Here is a 10,368-nt window from a genome sequence, read left to right as displayed (position 1 = left end):
ATGTCTTTGCGTAGTTAATGAAACACAGCTAGCCATTCTTCTGGTACTCTTGCTTTCTGCCAAGATCCATCTGACATTGGAGATAATGGCTCTAGTGCCATGACTTCTTCTAAACCCAGCTTGTATTTCTGATAGTTCTCTGTCAAGGTACTGTTCCAGTCGTTTCTGGATAATCTTCAGGAGGATATTGCTTGTATGTGATATTAGTGATATTGTTCGATAAATTCTACGCTCTGTTGGCTCACCTTTTTTTGGAATGTAAATAAATGTGAATCTCTTTCAGTCAGTTGGCCATGTAGCTGTCCTCCAGATTTCCTGGCACAGCTTGGTGAGCACATCCAGGGCAGCATCTGTTTGTTGAAATATGTCAATTGGTATGCTACCAATTCCTGGAGCCTTGCCAATTCTTTCAGAGTAGCTTAAACTTCTTCCTTCATCATCACAGGCTTTTGCTCATATGTTGTTTGATTAAATTCTTCTGTGTGAGCTAATTCATTTTTGTTCAGTGACTTTGTATACTCCTTCTGTCTTTTCTAATGTTTCCTGAATCATTCAATATTCTGCCCAAAGCATCCTTAATTATTGCTAACTCGTGGCTTGAATTTGTTTTTCAGTTCCTTTATTTTAAGAAATGCTGAGTGAGTTCACCCTTTCGGTTTTCTGAGTCCAGCTCCTTGTATAATACTTTGCTTTGTTTTCCCAAACTGCCCTTTGCAGTCAAATGCTCTAACCCTGGGCTATACTCCCAACTTTCTTCAAGCTGTCCTTTGAAATCTTCTATTCAGCTCCTTAACTTCTTGATTTCTTCCCTTTCCTTTGGCTTCTCAGCACTCTAGTGCAATATTCAGAGTCTCTTCTGACATCCATTTTGGTCTTGTCTTCTTCCTCTGTCTTTGCAATGATCTTCTACATTCTTCATGGATGATATTCTTGATATGCTCCCACAGCTCATCTTATCTTCACTCACTAGTGTTCAAGGCCTCAACCCTGTTCCTGATTTGTTTTCTTTAATGTCAGGTGGGATAGACTCAAGATCAAACTTCGATTCCTGTGGATCTGATTTGATCTTCTTTAGCTTTAATTTTAACTCGCATGGGAGCAGTTACTGATCTGTCCCACAATCAGCACCTGACCTAATTTTCACTGCTGATGTTGAACTTCTCTTATTCCTTCCACGGATGTAATCGATCTGATTCCTGTGTATACCATCAGGTGAAATTCATGTGTATTTATGTAGTATTAATTAATATTAAATTTGTTGTTGTTGTATACCATTGAGCTGAACCGGACTCCCAGCTGACCCTCCCGTGGATTTTCAGAGATGGTAAAGCGCACAGGAGGAAATTGCCTATCTTCTTCTCCAAGAAACAGTCAGTGGATTCAAACCAGAGGCCTTTAGGTTGGCAGTGCAACTACTTACCACAAAGTCACCAGAGTGCCTTATTAAGTTTATGAGAACTAGTAAATGTTAAAAAACAAAGAGAAAATCAATGCCAGGTCAACTTTCCAACAGTAATTGTTGCAGACCAGGATCATGGATAGCTGCTAAAACTATTGACTAGAAATCTGATGAAAAACAAGATATTTCCATAATCTATTTTCCAAGAGATACTTATTGAATACTAATTTAAAAGTAGTAACTTTATCTTGAAGAAACCTGGCAGAACTATCCTTTACCAGATGTTTAGAAGTGTGTCTCTGTAAGTGATCAAGATAACTCTTTTATCTCGGATACAATGTATTGATCACTCTTGACAAAAATGAAATGCATCCCCTCCATCTCCCCATGCTGGGGCATCAGAAAAACACAAACCAAGGGGCAGCTCTTAATGACCAGAACGTGCCCAAAGTTTCAGAATCGTTGAAGACAGAGACAGACTCAAGGATGACTACAAATCAGTGGAAATGAAGAAAATGTCACAATTAATTGAAGTGCGAGATTCTGAACCGAATCCTGGACAAGAAAAAAGGAAGTCAGTGGGGAAACAGGCACATTTCAGTTGAGCTCTGTGGATTCCTTCGTGGTCTAGGCGTTAGTCGCCACTTGCTACCCTTCCCCTGTGGGGTGTGGAAGTTTAGGGGAAGCTGAACTGAGGGGATACGGGAACTCTCAGAACTGTTTCTGTAACTTTCATGTGAGTCAAAAAATATTTCAAAACAACAGTGACATTTGGCAGAGATCTAAGAGATGCCAAAATCCCTAGCCAGCAGGGAACCATATGCGAGCCGCTGTGAGCTATGATGCAGCAGCCGAGCAAGGCTGGCGAGGTGCACGCCACTGAGGCTGGAGGGCGCAGGGGTGGCCGTCCACACCTAACCAGTGGGAGAGGAGGAGGTCAGGGCGCCTGGAAAGCAGCCTGACAGTTTCTTCTAAAGTTAAGCACACAGCACACACTTCTATAAGACTCAGGAAATCACCCCAAGTTGTTTACCTCAGGGGGATGGAAACATTTATCTTCGCAAAGACCCACGTTCAGCTTGATTTGCAGGGAACCTCTACTGGAGACCTCCAGACGCCCATCACGACGTGTCCCTACAAACAGGATGCTTGGCCATTAGAAGGAACAGGGGTGGTCCAAGCTCTAATCTGGACAAGCTCTAAAGAACCAGTGTGTGCAGAGGAGCCCTGGTGGTGCGGTGGGTTAGGTGTTGAGCTGATTACTGCAAGATGACTGCGTTGAATCCACCAGCTGCTCCACAGGGAACGATCAGCCGTTGGCGTGGAAACCAGCAGAGGGGCCGTGAGTCACAGGCAGCTGGTCACCTCCATGTCAGGTTTGGTTTTAAGTGTAAACAGCTGGGCGCCCTAGGCTACGTCCCACGTGACTTTCCTTTATGTGATATTCTGGGAATGCCCAAGCTCTCAGAATAGAACGAGGTCCGTGCTTGCCAGCAGCTGGGTGGTGTGTAGGGCCCTGGGGGACAGCACAGAAGTGTCTTGCAGGGTATCCCTGTCTGCAGGGTTTCCAGAAGCAGACCGAGTGTCCCTCCTTCAGTTCAAGCCCTTGGGCCAGAACACTTGACCACTGTGCCATCAGAACATCTTAGTGATTGGACGCAGAAAGAAAAAATGTCGGTAAGTCAACTCCAACTGGCAGGGACCCGGCAAGACACCGAATCCCCAAGTGTTACGTGCATCACCGACTTCACCCTCGTCCCTGGAGACTTTTCCCTTTTGGTTAGTAACCAAGTGCTTAAGCACTGGGCCACCAGGACCTCGGTGGTTGTGTGAGGAGAGAGACTTGACAAAAACAGTCACAAGAGACAAGGGGCTTCTGGGGATGACTGTGGAGATGGTCCTGGGGACACGGTGTCCGTCAAAGCACACCAACAGACGAAGCCATCAGTGAGGCCCTGTCCTGGGTCCATGGTCAGTGCCCGAGGCAGCAGTTGAGGAATCAGAAGATGTGGTGCCCTGGGAAGGTCCACTGTCAAGCACCGCTCCCAAGGGCTGGCACTGCACAGGGGTGTGGCCTGACCTGAGCCACGGCATCCTCAGTTATGCGGGAAGCTGATCATGAATGAGGAAGCCCCGGGACCCCCACTGCCTTACACGGTGATGCTGAGGAGGCCGACTGTTCCGGGCGCTGCCAAAGGGCAAATCCACAGGCCGTGAAGGAAGCCACCCAAGCCACGCCTTTGAGGCAAGGACCATAAAACTTTGTCCACATATTTCGGGTGTGTTATCGGGATGGGCCAGTCCTTAGAAAAGATGTCCTGTTGGGAAGGTGGAAGGTCAGTGAGAGAGATGGAGATGCCCAACAGGACAGATTGACATAGTGACTGGAACTGGGCTCAAGCACAGCAAGTACGGAGGAGGGACGGGACACAGCCCAGCTCCGTGGTTGATCCCCGGACATTGAGAAACAACAAAACCAACTTTCAAAGGAGTGCATGTTGTTGCATGGCGGTTATACCTTAAAAATGTTGATTGAAAATGAGGAAATGTGGAGGGAGACTCACTTATCTGCCCTCCGCTGTCCATATTCCTGCCCTTGTATGTGAGAAATGATGCAACCCCATTCTCTGCCATGGACGTCACAGTGTCCCAGACACTCTGTCAGGGCATAGGGGATGACAAGGTAGGGAGACCGGGCCACATCCCCACGTGCAGAAGCACCTAGACGGTTGTCTTCCAGGCCTTTGTTACCAGATCCGCGTCTCCTCTTAACCCACCTCATTCCTCTCAGAGACTATTAAGTTGATGCGTAAAGAAATGGTTATTTGTCTCTACCCAAGGGGATCAAGGATGGGATGTCACACAGGAAGTCCTCCTCCCCTGGGCACAGGTGCCCGGGATTCCTGCCTCGAAACACAGCAGCCGACACCACTGGAAAGTGAAGAGCTTCCCCGGTGATTACGCCACCAAGCCTGTGCACCTCACGGCCTTCCTGGGCTACAAGGCCGGCATGACCCACATCGTGCAGGAGGTGGACAGGCCAGGGTCCAAGGTGGACAAGAAGGAAGTGGTAGAGGCAGTGACGATTGTGGAGACCCCTCCCATGGTGATTGTGGACATGGCGGGTTACGTGGAAACCCCTCGCAGCCTCCGCACCTTCAAGTCTGTCTTTGCAGAGCACGTCAGGGATGCATGCAGATGGCCCTTCTCCAAGAACTGGCACAAGTCTAAGAAGAAGGCAGCTTTCACCCAGTTCTACAAGAAATGGCAGCAGGAGGATGGCAAGAAGTTGTTAGAAAAGGATCTCAGCAGCATGAAGAAGTGCTGGCCGGCCGGCCGTGTCATCTCCCACACCCAGATGTGCCGCTTCCCCTGTGCCGGAACGCTCACCCGATGGGATCCAGGTGAGTAGGGCACAGTGGCCGAGAAGCTGGGCTGGGCCCGTGAGAAGCTGGAGCAGCGGGTGCCGGTGAGCCAGGTGTTGGCCAGGATGAGATGACCCATGTCATCAGAGTGACCAGAGCTACAAAGGGATCACCAGCCGCTGGTACAAGAAGCTACCCCGCAAGGCCCACCGAGGGCTGTGAAGGGCCACTTATATCAGGGCCAGGCATCCGCCCGAGTGGCCTTCTCTGCGGCCTGTGATGGGCAGAAGGGCTACCATCACTGCACAGAGATCAGCAAGAAGATCTACAAGATTGGCCAAGGCTACTCGATGGCACTTAACAACATCAACAACCCCCTTATCAAAGACGGCAAGATGATCAAAAGTAATGCCTCTGCCGACTAAAATCTCTCAGACAAGAGCGTCAGTGGTCTCGGTGGCTTTGTCCACTATGGTCAAGTGACCAACGCCTTCGTTATGCTGAAAGGCTGTGTGGTGGGAACCAAGAACCGAGTGCTGACCCCTCACAAGTCTTTGCTGGTGCAGAACAAACTCCAGGCTCTGGAGAAGATCGATCCCAAGTTCATCGACACCACCTCCAAGTTTGGCCATGGCCGCATCCAGACTATGTTGGAGAAGAAGGCCTTCATGGGTCCACTTAGGAAAGTCTGCATTGCACAGGAAGAGGGTGCCTAAAGTCAGGACTAGCTGGTGGGGTCACAGTAAACATTATTTTCCAGTGGGGGAAAAAAAAGAAATAGTTATGTGGAGACCCCCACCACCCAGGTTGTTGTGAAATGGGTGTCAACTGCAGGGTGGTCCTTCAAGAAAACGTGGTAGGCCGGGGTGATTGTGCGGCTAACACATGGGCCCATCTTCTTCCTCAGAGCACAGTCTCCTCACGTGTGATTTCAGAAAACCCACTGGAGGATCAGCAATGAGTGGGAATCAATGGCCATGAGACAGACAGACAGACAGGTAGCCAAATAATACAACGGTAAATCGGTGCGTGTCCCCTTCCTTAAACACTTTCCACGCTGCGTTCCCTCTTCTGAGTCGCTCCCCCAGCCTGTGGGAACCACACAAGCTGCTCAGCTGAGTCTGCAGCCTGAGTTCCGGGAAGATGAGGTGGCTGGTGCTGTCGGCTCTGGCTTGTGGTGCCCTGGGTACGCGGAGCAGGGCTGCCAGCTTGCTGAGGCTGTTAATGCTGCAACGCCTCAGAGGGTAGCCTGCTGGGTCAGTCTTCCAAGAGGCGTCTGGGGGATTCAAACCACCAACCTTTGGGCTAGTGGTTGAGCTTTTAAACATTTATGCCATCAAAGTGCTCCAGATGGTGGGCACAAAGGTAATATGGTCGTTACAAAGACAGAGGGGTAAGAAAAGACCTAAATGGATGTCAGAAGAGACATCAAATATTGACTAGAGTGCTGAGAAGCCAAAGCCAAGGGAAGAAATCAAGATATTAAAGACCTGAACAGAAGATTTCTAAAGGCAGCATGGGAAGACAAAGTAAAGTATTTCAATGAAAGGTGCAAGGAGCTGGAATCAGAAAACCAAAAGGGCCGAACTCACTCAGCACTTCTTAAGCTCAAGGAACTGAAAAATAAATTCAAACCTCGAGTTGCCGATATTTAAGGATACTTTGGGCAGAATTTTAAATGATCCAGGAAAAATTAAAAGAAGATGGAAAGAGTATACAACCATTGTACCAAAAGGAATTAGCAGACACAGAAGAATTTCATGGAACAACATGTGAGCAAGAGCCTACAGTGATGAAGGAAGAAGTTCAAACTGCTTTGAAGGAAATGGCAAAAAATAAGGCCCCAAGGATTGATGATATACCAACTGACATATTTCAACTAACAGATGCTGCCCTAGTTGTGCTCACAAAGTTGTGGCAAGAAATCTGGAGAACAACCACGTGGCCAACTGACTGGAAGAGATCTATATTTGTTCCCATTCCAAAGAAAGGTGACCCAACAGAATGTGGAAACTACAGAACAATCTCACTGATTTCACATGCAAGCAAGATTCTGCTGAAGATTATCCAAAAACGACTGGAACAGCACATCAACAGACAACTTCCAGAAGTCCAGGCTGGGTTTAGAAGGGGTCGTGGTATTAGGGATATTGTAGCTAACGTTAGATGGATCTTGGCTAAAAGCAGGGAGTACCCAGAGGAATGTCTATCTGTGCTTCATTGATTATGCAAAGGCATTTGACTGTGTGGATCATAACAAACTGTGGCTGACTCAGAGGAATGGAAATATCAGAACACTTGATAGTGCTAATGCAAAATCTATACTTGGACCAGGAGGCAGTCGTCAGAACAGAGCAAGGAAACAATGCATGGTTCAGAATTGGAAAGGTTGTAAGTCAGGGATGTGTCCTGTCTCCATACCTTTTCAATCTATATGCAGAACAGATTATCCAGGAGGCTGGGCTGTCTGAGGAGAAATGTGGCATCAGGATTGGAGGAAGACTCGTCAACAATCTTTGTTATGCAGATGACACAACCCTGCTTGCTGAAACTGAGGAGGACCTGATGTGATTGCTGCAAAGGGTCTAGGACTGCAGCCTTCAATATGGATTGAGGCTCAATATCAAGAAAACAAAGATTCTCACCCCTGGGGCGATTGACAGCATCATGATGGATGGTGAAGAGATTGTTAATAGCTTTAGTTTTCTTGGCTCCACAATCAACACTCTTGGTACCAGCAGCCAGGAAATCAAAAGACAAATTGAATTGAGAAAGTATGCTGTTAGAGACCTCTTCAAAGTACTGAAGAGCAATGATGTCACCATGGAGACTAAGGTGCACCTGATATAGGCCATGATCTTTGCAATCACTTGCTATGCATCAGAGAACAGGACTATGACTAGGATGATAGAAGGAGAATTGATGCCTTTGAGTTGTGGTGCTGGAGAAGAGTATTTAATGTACCATGGACTGTTAGGAAAATGAACAGGTTCATCCTGGAAAGGGTTAAACCAGGCTGCTCCTTGGAGGCAAGGATTCTGAGGCTTCGTCTGACATACTTTGGACATGTTGTAAGGAGAGACCAGTCCTTGGAGAGGGATGTCGTGCTTGGGAGGGTGGAGGGATGGTGCAAGATGGGAAGACCCTCTATGAGATGGATTGATTCAGTGACTGGGGTAATGGGGGTGGGTGTGTTGGAGACAGTGAGATTGGCACAGGTTAGAGCAGGGTTTAGGGCTGTTGTACACAAAGTTGTTATGAGTCGCAGATGACTTGACGACACATAACAACAACAAAGGATATGCCATATTCTACTTCCCAAATCTCTCTACATAGCCCAGGAAAATAAGGCAACCTCCACATCCTTTGATAGTATTGCTGTTGTTGTGGGCTTGCAAGTTGGATCTGACCCACAGCTGATCCTCCAGCAGGTTTTCAGAAGCTGTAAGTCACGTGGGAAGAGATTACCCATCTTTGTCTCTCAGAGAAGCTGGTGGATTCAAACTCCGTGCCTTTGGGTTGGCAGAGCAGCTTCTTATCCACTGTTGTTGTTGTTGTTGTTGTTGTTAAGTGCCGTCGAGTCGCAGGCGACTCATAACGACCCTATGAAGGAGAGTCCTTGATGCTTGGGTGCCTTTCATCCTCTCTCCAAGTTCATAGGATTTCTGGAGGCAAGCTATTATGGAAGTGGATGCCACTCCTCCTTCCACGCTTGTTCAATCGGGGAGCTCCACCCCACTCTCAGTCCCCATTGGGTAACCAATCATTAACACATTTGACATATCATTGTCACAGTGTTCAGCCTCACAGCAACCACAAGTGACCACGGGACAGCAACTTGTACACTAGGGCTATATGACCTAGAGGAATGTCTGGTCCCTTATCCACTAGGCCTTATTAAATTCATTTAAAGAAAGAAAATGAGGCTTAGCAGATGCCGCCACCTCAGCTGCACCCTTGTCCGCTCCAATCGCCCCAGTCACGGTCGATCCCACCGTGCACTTCGACACAGCCATCAATGGTGAACCTTCAGGCCACGTCTCCTTCAAGCTGTTTGCAGATCAAGTCCCAAAGACAGCAGAAGACTTCCATCCTCTGGGTACTGGGGAGAAAGGACTTGGTTACTAAAGTTCCTGCTTTCACAGAATCCTTCCTGGGTTTATGTGCCAGGGTGGTGACTTCTCACACCATGAGGGTATTGGTGGCAAGTCCATCTACGGGGAGACGTCTGATGACGAGAACTTCATCCTGAAGCACACAGGTCCTGGCATCCTGTCCACGGCAAACGCTGGACCCGACATAAACGGTTCCCGGGTGTGTATATGTACTGCAGAGACCGGATGTTTGGATGGGAAGCATGTCGTCTTAGGTAAGGTGACGGAAGGCGTGAACATGGTGGAAGCCGTGGAGCGCTTCGGATCCAGGAAAGTCAAGAGCAGCAAGGTCGCCATTGCTGACTGTGGACTCTAATGTGACCTGTAGTTGACGCTTCGTCCTCCTTACCACACCACGCTGCCTTCTCCTCCAGAGCTCACCCTGCCACCCCACCTGCTTGCAGGGTCTCTAACCTTCGAGCTCTTGCTGCCGTTCTCTGGGCTCCAAGTTTTCTTTCTTCCCCTCCACGTTTAGCAGGATTTCAGAGTGAGGTTTGTGACTATGCGATAAAGAGTAGACAACAACAAAAAAGGAAAGCAGGATTGTGGCCTTAATGGTGTCACTGGTCACCCTCCAGGCCTGTCTGTGGTTTGGATGCAAGTGGAGCCTTGGGGTGAGCTTTGTTGTAAGTCCGAGCACGCCTGCGGCCACAGCCTCAGAGGTGACACCCGTCTCTATCGCGACAGGATGCTGGGTTGATTTTATGTTTGAGTTTTGTCCCACATGCCACCCCTCTCCTTCATCCAGAGAAGCTTTTCATTTTAAGCAGCATTTGCCTCAGGATATAGCCCAGCGTCAGGAACGAGAGCAAAGAGAGATCAGTGGAGAAGAGACTCACAAAGTGGTAGTGGGGGGAGTGCAGGTAACCGTGGATTTTGCCCTTAGTGTTACAGAACAGAAGGGATGTGAATGCTTCGCTTGGAATCCTATATCCTTTGTAAATTTTCCCTCAACTCACAATTAAAAAGAAGAAAAAGAAGCAAACCAGCTAAGCTCACGGCCTGCATCCCCGGCTTTCAGAGAGCATCCCCTGGCGGCTAGGTGGGCGTGCCTTTTTCAGGAGACGGAGGAAAAGCTGTAGATGAGGAAAGAGGGAGAGAAGGGAGCCTGGAGGCAGCCTCATTCCACAGGCTTCTCGCCTGGAACCAGCCCCTCTGCTGCTTGCACAGCCCCTCCCTGCTAGGAGAGAAGTAACCCAGGAAACAAATCATGTGGAAGAACCATGGGCTCTTTGTAAACATCTGTTTCGGCGACCCCTTTGGAAGGAGCAGTGAGAGGACTTACATAGCCTGTGCATGTGGATAGGGCCCAGACACAGAGAATGCAGACAGCATGCGGAGAAACCGAGAGAGGGAGGTGTGTGGTTTGAAAAAACATAACACATGCATTAGTCACATAGTCCTACACACACAGGCACACACACACACACACACACACACACACACACAC

At 48.4% G+C, this 10,368-nt stretch overlaps 2 pseudogenes; both read left to right on the top strand.

The window, feature by feature from the left end:
• The first annotated feature begins 4,254 nt into the window (after positions 1–4,254).
• On the top strand, positions 4,255–5,480 carry LOC102865299 (annotated as a pseudogene).
• A 427-nt stretch (positions 5,481–5,907) lies between these two features.
• LOC102862860 lies at positions 5,908–9,234 on the top strand (annotated as a pseudogene).
• Positions 9,235–10,368: the final 1,134 nt, after the last annotated feature.

This window comes from Elephantulus edwardii, unplaced genomic scaffold, assembly GCF_000299155.1.
Source record: "Elephantulus edwardii isolate Elephantulus edwardi_28Jun2011 unplaced genomic scaffold, EleEdw1.0 scaffold00127, whole genome shotgun sequence".
Classification (NCBI taxonomy): Eukaryota; Metazoa; Chordata; class Mammalia; order Macroscelidea; family Macroscelididae; genus Elephantulus; species Elephantulus edwardii.
This window is presented reverse-complemented; position numbering and strand designations above follow the sequence as displayed.